This window comes from Dipodomys spectabilis, unplaced genomic scaffold (genome assembly GCF_019054845.1).
Source record: "Dipodomys spectabilis isolate Male_0828 unplaced genomic scaffold, ASM1905484v1 ptg000783l, whole genome shotgun sequence".
NCBI lineage: Eukaryota > Metazoa > Chordata > Mammalia > Rodentia > Heteromyidae > Dipodomys > Dipodomys spectabilis.
In genome coordinates, this window is record NW_024871460.1 from 218301 (window position 1) to 234132 (window position 15832).

General features: G+C 46.7%; 1 long non-coding RNA gene across 4 annotated transcripts in view; it reads right to left on the minus strand.

Moving 5' to 3' along the window:
* The window catches only part of LOC122102458, a 125341-nt gene that overhangs the window by 36613 nt on the left and 72896 nt on the right, over positions 1-15832 (minus strand). For 2 of the 4 annotated variants that reach the window (XR_006146495.1, XR_006146493.1), the window contains exon 3: positions 10128-10716. This is a non-coding gene — a long non-coding RNA (uncharacterized LOC122102458). Of the gene's footprint in view, positions 1-4478; positions 4867-10127; positions 10717-13635; positions 13756-15832 lie in introns of those variants that run through there. The other 2 variants (XR_006146494.1, XR_006146496.1) reach the window with 2 other exon arrangements.

The following is a 15832-nucleotide window of genomic DNA, read 5'->3' on the forward strand; positions in this document are numbered from 1 at the left end:
AGGTCCCCCTTGGGAAAGACCCCAGGTCTACACTAACACCCACTTCTACGAGAGAGTCAAAAGCAGGGGTTATTCTGAGGACAGCGCCCATCTCTGCTCTGAGGCTTCTACCCTGGGCAAGTGGCTCTGGCTCCCTTGATGTTAGCTGCCCCATCTGTAAGATGAGGTTACTGAGCATGCTGACTTGATGGGTTCCAGGTTCTAGTGGATGCGAAGCTGCTTTGTGATCACAAAGCTCTTTGGACATTCATTACTACCATGCTCTGTCTTAGCAAGAAAGAAATCCTCTTGGCTAAGCAATGGCTCCAGAGCCAGTCCCTTGCTGGTTCTGACAGGAGAGGAGCTGTTGTGTTAAGATGAAGTTAAATTCCTCCTGACATCTAATGAGAGGAGGCACTGTGATACTGGAGGCTCTCAAAAGAGTTCCAGCCAATACATTCCCCACCTTCCCATCCCCCCACCCCGCTTCAAGACAGGGTTTGCTCTGTAACTCAGACTGAAGCGATGCTTCTGCCTCAGCTTCCCAAGTGCTGAGATTGCAGGCACACACCACTATATCCAACGAATACTTCTGACACGGCCCTGTGGAGTGTGCCACAAGAGCCTCTTGGCCACCCTTCCCCCACCCTGCAGGACAGAATGAGCGAGGGGCTTGCGGGCGTCTGCTCCGCACACATCAGCTGGCCCTCCTGCTTTCTTCCCCAAGTCACAGTGGGGCATTACTGTCTACACACTGGGTATTTCAGAGAGGGAGACACTGAGAAGAGAAGGGACAGCTCCTCCAAGTGCCCACCCCAGCAGCTGGTCCCTGAGGCCTGGAACGCCCATGGCCCAACAGACAGAATCCTACTTCCTCACCCCAACCCTCTGAGCAAACACACGAGGGTGGCAAGTGCCCGGGGCCGCCAGCCAAGCAGGGCTCTTGCCTGGCCAGTGCCAATGAGAGCGGAAGCCTAAGAACATGGCTGGCACTGGCTCTCCACCCCACCCTGTGCTGGCAGCAGGACAAACGAGAGGTCAGGGGCGGGGAGCAGGGGTGGACGCTTCTCTCCTCAGCTCCTTAGAGGGGCGGTTTGGAGACCTCGCTGCCCTCCCCCGGCCGCCCTAACCCACCTTCACACCTCCTCCTGCCACGCACCCTCCCCCATTCTGCCTGGTTTTCTCCAGGGCACACCGCGGCTCAGGTCAGCTCCTTCACAATGCTCACGTGGACGGAACCCCCAAAACGGATAATGCCATCCTGGAAAACTCACCCAGGCATTTCAGAGATGCTCAGTGATCCATGAGCTCTCAATACACACACCAAGTGTGCCACGCAGCCTGCTGCACTGACAACCAGGTCGCCACGGGCAGGCCATGCCCCTCACAGGTTAGAGTTCCTTCCTGAGTAAAATGTGAGGTTTAACCTGCATGATGTGCGCTTTGCTGTCGGGGAGTCCAGGACCTACAACTTCCTGCTCCTCCCTTCGTAGCTGTATGCTCCCTAGTCATTCATTTGATGTCTCTGAGCTTTCCTCCTCTGGAAATCTCAGAAGCTGGGTGCCATTGGCTCACGCTTGTGATCCTACCTATTCAACAGGCTGAGATCTGAGGATCACCATTCAAAGCCAGCCTGAGCAGTAGAGTTGGTGAAACTCTTACCTCCAATTAACTACCAAAAAGCCAGAAGTGAAGCAATGGCTCAAAGTGGTAGAGTGACAGGCTTGAGCAAAAAAGCTCAGAGACAGTGCCCATGCCACTAAGTTCAAGCCCTAGGAACACACACACACACACACACACACACACACACACCACCTCATAAGAGCACTCCCCACTGCAGAATCAAATAAGAACAGATAGGAAGTGCCAAGAATAAAGCAAATGTCCCAAATAAGGGCACTGCTATTTCTCTAGCTCATCCACCCTACATTCACAAACTGATAACCCAGATCAAAAATTTCCCCTGAAGAAATGTTATCCCAATGCATGCGTTGGGATGGGGGCCCAAAGTGCTGAGTAGAGCGGTGAGACCTATTACCCCCTGAGTTGTGTACATACAGCTAGGATGGAACTGCTCAGCCCCAGTCCAGCAAATGGCACCTCTGCCCTTGTAGGCATGGAAGGTAATTAAGAATAGTGAGTAGAGCAAATACTGACCCCAGTTCACCACGATCTGAGCAGACTGAATAAGTATTCTGCCAGACAGACCCTCAGAGGTCTAACCTAATTCATTCTTATGAGATCGTCTATATGTTCCACAAGGACTTTGTACGCCAGGCAACCCACACGGTATTCTCCAGCTCCAGCCCCTGCAAAACACAAGTCACCCATACAACAGTTGTAACTAATATCCCCATTCGATCAATCACCAAAACACTGTGGAACAATGAAACCTCAGCGTCATAAACACCAGGTCGGTGTCCACACATCTCAGTGGGCAGGCAGGCAGCAACCTGGATGGTTTTTCTCATTCAGCGTCTGGAAGTCTGTTGGCTATCAACTGGTCTAGGGTGGTTTCAACTGCCATTAGACAGAGAGCACTCTGACTGAGTCTTATGTATCCATCATCCTTTTTGAACCAAAGAGTCACTCCAAACATACTCCTTTCGTGATGGTGGCAGAAGTTCAACAGCAGAAACAGAAACACCTTTTCAAAGCTCAGCTGGCAGCATGTCTGCTTAACGGCTTATTGGACAAAGTGATTGAGAGCTGCAGAAGATAAAGGAATGGAGGAGTCACTGGGGACATTCCTGTAATCAACTCACCACATCCTTTTATAAATGAAGAAAAGGGGGGGGGGGGGAGCACGCATACATAGATGATATTACTGAGAAAAAGTGAGGGAACTAAGCGTCAGGATTTGTTCAGGTTGTTTTGTTTTGCCAAGCACTGAGCTACACCTTCAGCCCTGAAATCAGGCAATTTGTTCTGTACTAAACCCTGAGTGGCTGTCATTATGGCACTGTGGTCCAAGCCCTACCTGGGTAGTGATACCCCAGTACACCAACACTGTGGACTTGGTACCAATCCTGGGCACTGCTATGGAATTCTGGTGTAGTCTAGGTCTGGACAGCATGGGTGGTGGATGGCCAAGAGCTAGCACAAGTTCTGTTCATCTAATGCATCTCTTGGCTAATACAGAAGGGCAGCAAATAGCACCCAGCTAAGAGGTGAAATAAGCCAGAAGCCCGGTTTGGGAAAGTGGGTATGAATTAAACAGCTCCAGAGAAAGGAATGCAACCTTTCTTGTACTTCCAAGCTCCATAAACCCAGGGTAAAGGTCAAGCAAAGACTCTAAGTTAATCGATCCATTTCCACCCACTTCCCGCCCCCAAGTGTCCCGGTTTTTCTGGGGATAGGGATAGTACAGCACGTAGCAAACGCCTCGCACGGTCCACAGCACTGCTGGGCTGAGACAGCAAAGAAGGGGCCCAGCAGGGATCATAGCCAACTGCCAGCAGCTGGCTCAGTGGCTCCCGGCTGGAGCCTAGGCCCCGACATTGTCAATAAACTCGCCAGGTGAGTCCAATACAGGTATTTCTCAGGTCACATTTGGAAGCCTTCAGCTATCCAATCACAGAAGTGAAGCGTGCCAAAGGCATGAAGTATTCATGCTTCCATGGGGGAAGAGACAGAAATAAGTGGAAGTGCATGCACATGCATATACATCCACAGGAAGAGAGAACACAGTAATTACCAACAGCTGAGCACCTGACACGCCAGCACTACTAAAAGCCATGTGCACCTATGGCCTCAGCTGAACCTTACAATAACTCTGGGAAGTAGAGGAGAAGTTTATGGCCACTTTTCAGGTGAGAAAAGTGTATCCCAGAGAAGTCAAGGTGCACAAAGCTCCTTGAAGGCTTCCTGGAGGTATCTGCAGACTTCAGATGCCAGGGTCCAGGCTCTTACTTGGAAGGGCTGGGAAAGTGCCTGCTACGGGAAACTGGAGCCTGTCCTGTAGTGTCATTTGAAAAAGACTGTAGCTGGGCACTGATGGCTCATATCTGTAATCCTAGCTACTCAGGAGGCTGAGATCTGAAGAGCATAGTTCAAAGCCAGCCTGGGCAAGAAAGTCTGTAAGACTCTTATTTCCTACAAACCACCAAGAAATCCAGAAGTAGAACTGTGGCTCAAATGGTAGAGTGCTAGCCTTGAATGAAAAAGCTAGGGGATGGCAATCAGGCCCTGAGTTCAAGCCCCAACTACAACAAACAACAACAACCAAAACAAAAAAATGAAAGTTGGTGTGCTGGCCTGTAATCCCACCTACATGGGAAGCAAAGGTAACAGGATTATAATCAGACACTGGATGTGAAAAACAAGAGTTGGGAGGCCTGGTTCAGGTAGTAGATCACCTTCCTTATCAAGTGCAAGGACCCGAGTTCAAATCCCACCACTACCACTACAAAACAAGAAGACAGTCAAGTCCTTCAACAAGTGGGCTGCTCCAATACCCTTTCTGGCTAAGGCAGTGAGCTCACTGCCAGCTTGCTCACCTTTTCAGTGGCTTTGTTCTATCGCCTCTCATTTCCACCTCCTCTCGCTGGCTTCTTCAATCGTTTCTGCCAACCCACTAAGCAGCGGTGTGTGAACAAGAATGTGGCTCTCCTCCAGGCCTCTGCGTGCACTCATGTGAGAAATGTGCTTTCCTGCAGACCCCGGAGATCTTGCTGGGTCTACTTCCTCCCCCCTGACAAAGAGGTGACGGAGCCTCAGGGAGGCTGAGGAACTTGCTCAGGGATCCACAGTCAGCTCAGGACTGGCCTTGTGTTTGCGCTTCAGCATTGTCTGATACAGAGCCTGGCTCTGGCCTGCTCTAAGATGTGATTCACACCCTTTGTCAAAGCTCTAGGGAAGTCAAAGTCAACACGCTGGCTGGAAACTGTGTTGACCATCCATTCTTGAGGGAAAGGAACTTCCTGTGTAATTATTAAAAGTAATACAGTGGCGGGAGGTGGAGAGGGTTGGGAATGGGAAATATGTCGCTTCCCAGCATAGGGGATATTAGGGCCAAGGACATGGTGTGCTTTCTAAGCACAGTCTGGATCAGCAAAAGCCCAGTTCTGGGACCTCTGTGCCCAGGACTGCTGGGGAGGCCCCCAGGGCCATGCGCTGGCTCCTACTCTGTGATGCTTACTGCCGACGTGGCTTCCGAGGACGGGGACGGGCCTCTAGCCAACAGCCTCTGGACAGACTGTTTGGCAGGCTTCCCGAGGATGGAAGAAGGAAAGATATTTTGCCTCCTGTTTCCATGTTTCCCTAGCTTAGGAAATAGAAAGGAAGAAAGGGGGTCTCAGGATTGCAGTTGGGGGTAAAAACCCAGAGATCAAAAATTAAAATTGGCGCCGGGTGTTGGTGACTCACACCTAATCCTAACTATTCAGGAGGCTGAGAGCTGAGGATTGCAGTTCGAAACCAGCCCAGGCAGAAGAGTCCCGTGAGACTCTAATCTCCAATTAACTACTCAAAAACCAGAAGTGGATCTGTGTCTCCAAGGGGTAGAGCACTATAGCCTTGAGCAAAAATGGCTCAGGGACAATACCCTGGCCCTGAGTTCAAGCCTCCATGACCAAAACAAACTACAACAACAAAAAAACACCCTAAAATTATAAAGAAAACAGCATAGTTTGAGGATCTCAAGGTCGACTGGTGGACTGCTGTTGTCCCTCTGGACAAAGACAGCAGCTCTAAGAGCAGAAGAATGAACGGAAGGTAGGAGATGAGGACTGGATGGGAAGGAAGCCTTCCGTGGCTGCGAGGATGGCCTATCCCTTCACCTGGGAGACATCCATGGATGCATCATCCTTGTTTCTCACCACCATCTTCTTCTCCCTACCGCTACCAAAATGGAAAGCAAAGGGAAGGAAAACTCTTAAGGTTATTCCGGTGGTTACAGACTCTAGAGCCAAACTGCCTGGGCTTTTCATGCAGACTCTACTACTAAACAGCTGTGTGCCTTGGGTCACTCATTACTGTTAGTCTGCTATCCACACTGTGATGAGACATTTGCAGGAATCCACATAAAGGAGGAGAGGTTTGTGGCTCATGGAATCAGTGTGGCCTGAGGAATGAAATACATGGCAAAGAAAGCTAAGAGAGAGGAGAAAAAGAGAGAGAGAGAGAGACAGAGAGACAGACAGACAGACAGACAGACTGACCGACAGACAATCCAAGGTCACCCCGCCATGACTTATTTCCAAAGAGGCCGAGCTCCTAAAGCTCCCATCACTTCCCAATACCCACTACGCTATAGATCAATCAACGGAGTAATGCTCTGGTGAAGGGAGAGCTCAGGACCCAGTCACCTCTCTCCCCTCTGCGCCCTGCTACCTCAAGAACCAAGCCCGCTAACCTTCAGGGGAACATTTCAGTGCCAGCCCATAAAAATCACTCTGCCCCAGTGTCCTCTCCGTAAGATGCAGATCCTCTTAGAGTCCAACCTCAGGGCACTGCTGTAAGAACTCCATGGGCGACTCCATCTTGATTCCAGGTGTTCAGCGTGCTAGCTTTGATGACACAGTAGAACAGTGCACCTGTAAGGCTTACAACATATTATTTGACAATGTGTGTGCCATCTTTAAAGGGTAGGCAGTGCTTACACAGAGAAATGCTCTTATAAGAAGAATGTGCTAAAAATACTCAGATTTTTCAAGTCCTTAGAGGGATCCTTGTTCGAGAAGGACAAGAGGAAGCCATTACACATTCTGTTAAGAGCTATTTTGATGTGTGGTTGTAGGCCCCACACCTAATATGGTAAAAGGGACTTCACTGTCCAGATGCCTCACTCCTTTACTCAAGATGCCCCTAGATCAGCATGTGAGTATACCCTAGAGCTAGGAAATAAGCACATAACATGGAAGTAAATGCCGCTACGTGGTCACTGTTGGTAGGTAGACAGATGAAGAATCTGGAAGATGGCCAAACTTGCTCACTCTGAGACCCAGAGGAAGATGGGCTGAATGTATAAAAGGGAGTAAAGGGATGAGAGGGTCTTCTGGGAAGGAGCAACTCACCCTGGAAGTTAGAAGAGGGACCCAGGGCCTGTGTTCCCAGTTGTTAAGACTCTAATAGGGACTTTCTACAGTTGTACTAATGGATCTCCACAGACTCAGTTTAAAACGATGCATGTATAATTATCTCACAGTTCTGAGGATCAGAATGTGGGCTAGTTTGGCGGAAGTATCTGCTCAAATAGCAGAGCTCAATGTAAGGTGTGGGCTGCCTGGGCTCCTATAGGAAGGTGCTGGAAGGATTCTCTAAGCTTTTTGTGTCGTTGGTGAATTCAGTTGCCGGAGGCTGCAGGATGGATGTGCCTGTTGCTTTGTTAGCTGCTGGCCACCTGAGAAAAGAGTGGCCTCTCTGCAGTCCATACATGTAGGTCTCTACATTGAACTTACCATTGCTTATCTATATCTCCTCACTCCCAGTATCCCTCCTGACGTACTTCCTAGCATCCCCTGATCCCATCAGAGAAAGTTCTATTTGTAAGGGTCCTTGTGATTATGGACCCACTCGGTTAATTTCAGACACTTTCTTTATTAAGAATCAGCTGGTTAGTAACGTTACCTTCATTGGATGTACAAAGACACTTTCGCCATATAAAGCAATACAGTTACCTATGTAAGAATAGCACTTAGGGACTAGAGGAGGGAGCACACGTTTGGTGATCTCTGTGCCTCCCAGAGGTTCTCAACAAGAAACAAGACACATCATTCAATAACTAAGAAGGTCTATTGATGGACACTGCATGGTAGGATGTTAGATTTTAAGGAATTATGAAGAGAGGCACTTGGAGAGTACTTGGGGAATGGGAGAGTATCAGAAAAGGTTTGCCACAAGAAAAAGTAAGATTCTCTCTCAGAATCTGGAGACGGTGAGGAATGAAGAAAAGAGTCTCAATCTAACTTGATGGGCTAGAAGCTAAGGAAACACAAAGGGAAGGCAGAGGTGGACAGCACCGCAGCCCCGTCTATGTGAAGCACTGCCAGTCACTCGCTCCTCTCCTGGCAGGCAGGTCTGCGTTTCTAAGAAGGTTCCAGAAACAAGAGGTACACCATCATGGAAATTCTACTACACAAGCAATAGAGCCAAGTGGGCCTCTATGTGCAGGTCTGAAGGACACTCCCGGCAGAGTAATTAATAGTGGTATACGGTTTCCAATTCCAGAAAAAAGGAAGGTGAAGAAGAGGGAAGAAAGGAAGAAGATTAAGATGAAAGGGAAGGAAAAGATACAGACATCTGTGAGCCTATATGAGCTTGTTCAAAACCAGCTGTTAAATTTTCAAGGATTTTTGCAAATGCTGATTTTAAATCCTTAATAGTCTTAAATCAGCAAGTGTGGGATTGCACCGTAAAAACATAAGAACTCAACAGTGCAAAGCTTTTCTTCCCTCCTAGTAAGCTTAACAGTATGTATACGCTTGGGTTTATATACCTTATCAGGCTGATAATCCAGTTTTGTCAAGAAGGGGTGGGATGATGTGTTTCAGACTGGCATGTTACTCTCTCTGGTTTGTGCTAGTTGTTTTATAAATTGGTGTGATTACAGGAATATTTAATGTTTTCTGTTATCTTGCACATCATATAAAAGAATAATGAGTGTGAAACAAGCCCCTCCCTGCCAATCCCTGACTTCCCAGGCTCTTCTGGGAGGCGGCAGAAACATCCTGGCTGCTTCCAGCTGGTACAAACGCAGGGGCTCTGACGTGTGCGCGCAGACTGGAAACCCTGCCCAGGGGGGGGGGGGGGCGGGGGGGGGGGGGGGAAGGCTCAGCACTCACCCCCCTGCTGGGAAATACAGGGTCCAGGCCAGCCACATCTCCTCAGGGGAGGGCTTTCTCAGCTGCAGTCTGAGCCACGGACCTCAGGGTCCATCTGCTGCAATCATTATGAATCATGCTCAAGGAGCGCTAGCTTCTCTAGGGCCAGCCCTTCCTCCCTGTGTCAGATCCAGGGAAAGCCTGCAGACCTGGGGCTTTCTCATTTATAATGCTCTTCCCAGCCCACGGCGCTCAGCGACAGGACGAGGGTTCTCTTCCCTTAGGAGGAGAAACTGTAAAGTGCCAGTCCCCCAGGAAGACACTCCTTGTTGTCTTATAACTTCCATTGCTGTTGCCACCTATAGCAATGATTGGTCCTTCTGACACATTTAGGTGACCGCCAGTTGGCATTTCCCCAGGACGCCATTGTGGGAAGCAACAATGATGCCATTAAAATGGCATCACATGTAGTGATGAAAATGCTCAGACGTGTAATGGAGATAGGTCAGCCTCACACCAGAACCTCTGGTCAGTCTGGGTGCCTGGCCCAAGAAGCTAATCACAACATCCTGCTGACGTGTGTGTGTGTGTGTGTGTGTGTGTGTGTGTGTGTGTGTGTGTGTGTGTGTCTGTGTGTGTATCTGTGTGTGGTTTTATCTGACCTTTCACAGCATCTTTTTCTTTCCATTTTGCATTATCATGCCATTTGAACATTTTGCAACCTGTAACTCTGTCACATAATATAGTCATTTTTAACCATCATTTTCACATTTAAATAGCTGGAGAAGAAATTCTTTACACATGCTACAAGGCCTTCAACCACCCACTATGATAGAAGATCAATGCAATTTCCAATTCCTTATTTTGTTTTGTTGAGACAGTCTCACGGTGTAGCTGAGGTTGGCCTTGAACTCATGATCTGCCCTCCTCAGCCTCCAGCCCAATGAGATCCATTGGTATGTACTATCAGCCCTAGCCTATTTCTGATTTTTCATGGTTATAAATACCAGTGCGGCCAGTATTTTTATAGATTCACAGGAAAGGGATCTGAGACAGACCTACCTAGTTATAGGATCACTAACTGACCTCCAGGGTACAGGAGGGTCAGTGGAGCTGCTATTCTACCCACTCCCGGCGCATGGACGAGCAGAGTGTGACCTGCACCTCAAACATATGCACAGCTACGTCTGATTTGGGGAAGTGAGCACCCCCTCCCTGAGACAGAGCTCTTATCTGACAGGAGACAGGCTGACATGGTTGCCAATACAGATGAGCCAGGTAGCAGCTAGGTGCTATAACTTTACATTAAAAAAAAATTAAGGAAGACGCAGCTGACTGATCATCTCACGAACCTGACAGCAGCATCTTGGTGTGTCATGGACCTACCTGTCTGTTTTGCCATGGTTACTGCTCATCCACTCTCCAGCTCTCTTCAGGAAGGTCCTCGAGACTTCTAGACACAATGTGTGGAAATACAACAATACAGCACCTTAGGATCTTGATTCAAAACCAAACACTGTCTTCTGGTAAAGACACCTGGATGTGAAGTCTGGTGGCTTTTCACCAGCCCCCCATTCATCCTCCATCGAGTCTGTGCTCCTCCATCCATAAGCAGGTAGGGAGATGATGACCAGACACCCTCTGAAGGCCTTTCTTCGACATTCTCCATGGTCCTGAAATCTAAGAAGGAAGCTCCTGACTCAGGAAAGCAAGGCACTGGTCCTCACAAGGACCTTTACAGCAACTGCTCTGTACTTCAATGTCTCTGCACTGGAGTGTTGATGAGGGAAGCCATGATTTTTCTAGCCAGGATAGCTCCATAGAGCCTGTCGCCTATGTAGCTTATTCAAGTGTAAGTGCATTGAAGGAACAGCTCTGTATGACCATTTTTCTTTCTTCCCCAAAAGTATCTCCGTGGTACCGGTATGGAGAATCTATGCAGTATTCCTTCTTCCAGAATGAAGCCCAACACGATCTACAAGAGGACAGCAAAAGACAGGTGTGTGTAAATCGCAACTCAGCTTCATGGTGGCCTGTTAGACTTGGAATGCAAATCTACCCTCAGTCACAGGTGGATGTCCACTGCACATTCTCTAGGGGATAAATTAACTATAGGAATACAGGAACAGCCCACATGACCATGAGTGCCTTTCTGGGATTATTTCAATGATTTTTTTTTAAATAGTGCTAGGTCCTGGGATTTCTTAAATCTATCTTTTGCTGAATTGTTTTACTTTTACTAATAGTGTTTAAGAACAGTTAGACAACTACCTAGCCTTCAAGGTAAATAGTTTTTTCTATTTGGCCTATGAGCTACAATGGATTTTTTGGGGGGGGAGGGTGGGGTGTCAGTCATGGGGCTTGAACTCTGGGCCTGGGCGCTGTCCCTGAGCTCTTCAGCTCAAGGCGAGTGCTCTACCTCTTGAGCCATAGTGTAACTTCTGGTTTTCTGGTGGTTAATTGGAGATGAGAGTCTCACAGACTTTCCTGCCTGGGTTGGCTTTGAACTGTGATCCTCAGATCTCAGCCTCCTGCATAGCTAGGATTACAGGTGTGAGTCACTGGTACCCGGCTCAAATGGATTATTTTTACATTTTTCAATAGTTGGGAGAAGGGCTGGGAAGGTGACTCAGTGGTAGAGTGCTTGCCTTGCATGCATGAGGCTCTGGGTTTGATTCCTCAGCATCGCAGAAGCAGAAAAAGCTGGAAGTGGTGCTGTGGCTCAAGTGGTAGACTCTAGCCTTGAGCTGAAGAGCTGAGGGACAGCAACGCCCAGGCCCAGAGTTCAGGCCCCACAACTGACAGAAAAAAAAAAAGTTGGGAGAGAAAAAAAAATCAAAAGATGAATGAATAGTATTCTTTGACAGATATGATTCTGTGAAATTCAAATTCCACTGTGCAACTAATAGTGTTGATGGCGCACAGCTGTACGTATTTGTTACGTGTCTAGCTAGAGTGATGGGCAGAACCTGGACCATCCACGCTCTAGCCCTTTGTAGAAAGAAGCCAGTCCATTCTAAAGACTCAACAGAAAAAAAAAAAATCAATCTCAAAACCAAGTTGAGGTGTCACCTAGGATGATCACATTAGAGTTCACGTGCTTTCATAATTGAATAGGATAACTGAAGCTCCAAATAGGAAGCTGAACTAAAGGATACATTGCTGGAAATGTGCTGGTTTCTACTTGTTTCTTGGAAAGTTTGTACAATCTATGGTCTTTCCCAAATATCTAGTTGCTGACATGCCAAGAGTTGAAATGCACACAGAGTCCAAAAGAAGAGTCCAGGGCAACATTACTCTGGAAGAACACAGCACTCTAAAAACAGCTGAGTTGCATCTATCAGTAGCTGTCCTGTTGAAGTTCCCATTTGGGGGGGTGGGGGTGGGAGTTGGTTCAGTCCACCTACAATTATTTCATTTTCAAAGGAAACAGAGGTAAATGAGGTCGTGGATGTCACTGATCATTCTCAAAGCCGCCTTCTCATTACTGTGAAATGGACTAAAACGCCCATCTTCTCTACCCACTGGGTTCAAGAGCCATGTTCCCTGCCCCTGTCTGTATTCTCTGTTCAATTCATTATCACCACCACCTACACTACCAGACATGGTCAAGCTGATTCACACCAGCCAAAGAATTTACCTGAAACAACTCGCGATTTGACAGTGAGGCCAGATGTACAAAGAGGGGCATTTTAAAACCCTAACTTCCCTCCTCCAAATTAGTCAGCTTCTAGCAATGATGAGAGTCTGAGAAAGTCACAAAACAATGAACCTTCCCAGGTAGCTCCAATGAGGGGAAAATTGTTTCTGTGCTCATTAGAGGATTCCAGAAGGCAGTATTAATTGAGAACATCATAATATTAGCTAATCTCCTATTTGGAGAAGAAGATAAACTCCCAAGAAAAGCTATACACTCTGTTGCCACACTGTGTGCAACCATACTATATATTACTGTGCACTTGCTAGGTCAGGCACTGACTAAAACTCGGGGGAGGGGGGGGCGTGTGTGGGGTAATTACACACAAAAACACAGAGTTGTACATTGACAAACAGGGGATTATTGGGTGCTAGTGGTTCCCAGTTACAATCCTAGCTACTCAGGAAGCCAGCCTGGTCAGGCAAAAAAAAAAAGCACAACCAGTGATGTGACTCAAGTGGTAGTACACTAGCCATGAGAGCAAAAAGCTGATCAAGAGTGCAAAGTCCTGAGTTCAAGCCTCAGTACCGGCACAAACAAACAGAAAAAGAAAAACCAGGCTTTCAGAAAAGACTTGTTTTAGGGGCCACAAGCCCCTGAACCCCCATTCATCATTAGAGAAGCCATAATAGCAACTGTGATTTCCCGACTTAGGGATCTCATTTCCAGAAAGACTGGGAAGACTCTATAAAGGGGCATTCATCTGTACGGCTCTAACATGAAACGCTGAGACGTGTGTTGTTTACACTGCTCTGGACTAAATGAATGAATGAACCATGCTCATTACAGAAAAATGAAGAAACTGGTTTCCTACCTCTTGGCAATGATCCTATCAGTGTGGACCTGTAACTAGGTATGAAGTCCAGCTGTCCACCAGCCAACCACAATCCTGAGTTAGTACATACATCATCCTTATAAGGGAACTAGCATGATCATCTCCATTTCCCAGAGGAGGAGGCAGACACAGACAGACACGAAGGTGGACTGGGTCTCTGGACCTGTAAGCATGGCAGGCAAATGCACTAGCCCTTAGGAAACTGGATCTTGTTTTCTGCTATGGAAGCGAGAGCAAGTTAGTGAGATGTGGGGTGGAGAAGCCACACACTTCTCTCAGTCCAGAGCAGATGTTCAAATGATGGCACCTCATAAACCCACAGGTGAAAACCAAGGCCCCTGGCATGACTGCCTTCCACTCACAAGGCTTGTCGACAGGAGATATGTGTCTTTCTAAGTGTCATCCTCCCTCACCCCGCTTGCTGCTTATCAAAGATAGCCATCGTTGGTCCTGAAGATGAGAGCCAAAGACACTCTTGGTTCCTGTGTAGAAAAAAAAAAAAAAAAGGTGACCAGGAACCAGATTGACCTTTTAATAGACTCACCATCAAAGTCCCAGGTCTTGCTGACAGATTAAGTCTGAAAAACTTTAATTTGGCAAAGCAGCTAGCTGTGCATCAGAATGCTTTTCAATGGGCTACAAGACTTGGGAGAAGTCTAGTGTGTGTGGTCTAAGCATGAACTGCAAAGTGGGATGAAATATGGCCAGCTTCCCTCCCCTACTCCACCTACCTGTAAGATAAAACAGCTATGGAGCTTTAACATGAGGCAATACACTGGAGAAGAATCTTCCTAAAATTCGTCCCCAATATCCATGAGACAACTGTTAAATTCAGTCAAATTAGGTTTCCTTAAAGTCAGGTGCCAGTGGCTCATGCAGGTAATACTAGCTACTCAAAAGGTTGAGATCTGAGATCATGGTTCAAAGTCAGCCTAGGCAGGAAAGTCTGTGAGATGCTTACTTATTTCCAAGTCACCACCAAAAAGCCAGAAGTACAATGTGGCTCAAATGGTAGCAGATCAGCCTTGATCAAAAATGCTCAAGTGCAGTAACCAGGCCTGGAATTCAAGCCCCAACACTAACAGAAAAGAGGCTTCCTTACTGTCCAGCCATGGAAGCGGGAATATGAGAGGAGGCTCTAGCTTGAGGTACACGTCAGTCACACAGAGATGTACTAAACCAGTCCAATGATGGCTCTACTGGAATGCTGAAAAGCAGTTTGGATAGAACTGTAGTTCCTAGTCTAGCTCAGCAGAAGGACAACTTCTCCTTTTGTGTTCCTGGCAATGGACTCAACACTTAGCAAAAAGATTCCTGCTGTTCAGGCTTAGAAATACAATTTTTATCTATTGCCTTTCCAAAATTCATGCTCTATTGTACTATATGCTTCTTGCTGTAATCCATTTCCTATGTCAGAATCTTACCAATAACGATGCTAGAAAGATTGGGTGTCAAAATAACCCAACAGGATACATGCATTTTTTTTCCTTGAAAATAATTTTATTGCCTGGTCTTATACATGTGACTTTCATCAAGTTTGTTCTTGCTTTTTAAACATTATCTATTCAGGGGAAGAATGCAGCTTAAAATTCAAGGCATAGCCTACAAAATTAAGAAAAATGGGAACAGAAAGGCTGGGAGGGAAGGGGAGAATGACGAAAGGGGAAACATCAATCAAGATGCACTGTATTCATAAACTGTTTTGTTGAATCTCTTTTGTACAACTCCTTAATGATAATAAAAATATAATTAGCTAGTCCCAGTGGCTCATGCCTGTGAGCCTAGCTACTCAGGAGGCTAAGATATAAGGATTCTTGTTCAAAGCTGACCTAGACAGTAAAGTCCATGAAACTCTTACCTGCAATTAACCACCAAAAAAGCCAGAAGTGGAGGTGTAGCTCAAGTGGTAATGTGCCAGCCTTGAGCAGAAAAAACTCAGGGACAACACCCAGGCCCTGATTTCAAGCCCTAGGACCAGCTCTATCTATCTATCTATCTATCTATCTATCTATCTATCTATCTATCTATCTATCTATCTAAAACTCTTCTGTACAATTATTTAAATATAATTAAAAATAAATTGAAGACTAAATATAAATATATAAACATACATACACATCCAGATCTTTTGTCTGATTTTCTCTAACTTCCAGAAAATTACTTTTTTTTCTAACCTTCAAATGGCTGCACAGTGAGCTACAATTTAACATGTCCATTTCTGTGTCCATTGCTTCTTGATCTGCATCTCCTCTTCCACCATTCATCCTCATCCCATCGGATCCTCCCCAAGACCAATTTCACATTTCCCACTTCCTTTATCGCACATGTACAATGAGTGTTCCGACTGTAAATCTTAACAATTGCAGACAAGTTTAACAAGATGAACAAGCTGAAACAAGCTTGTGGGGGGGAACCTAGTAGGAAAGAGCTAGTATTCTATCTTTGACATGGTATGGTTTACCGCTTTGGTCATCTCAAGCACTGAAGATGGGGACTATACTACATAATCATTTGTCTATTTATCTTTATGTTTACATCACTCATATTCACATACAGATA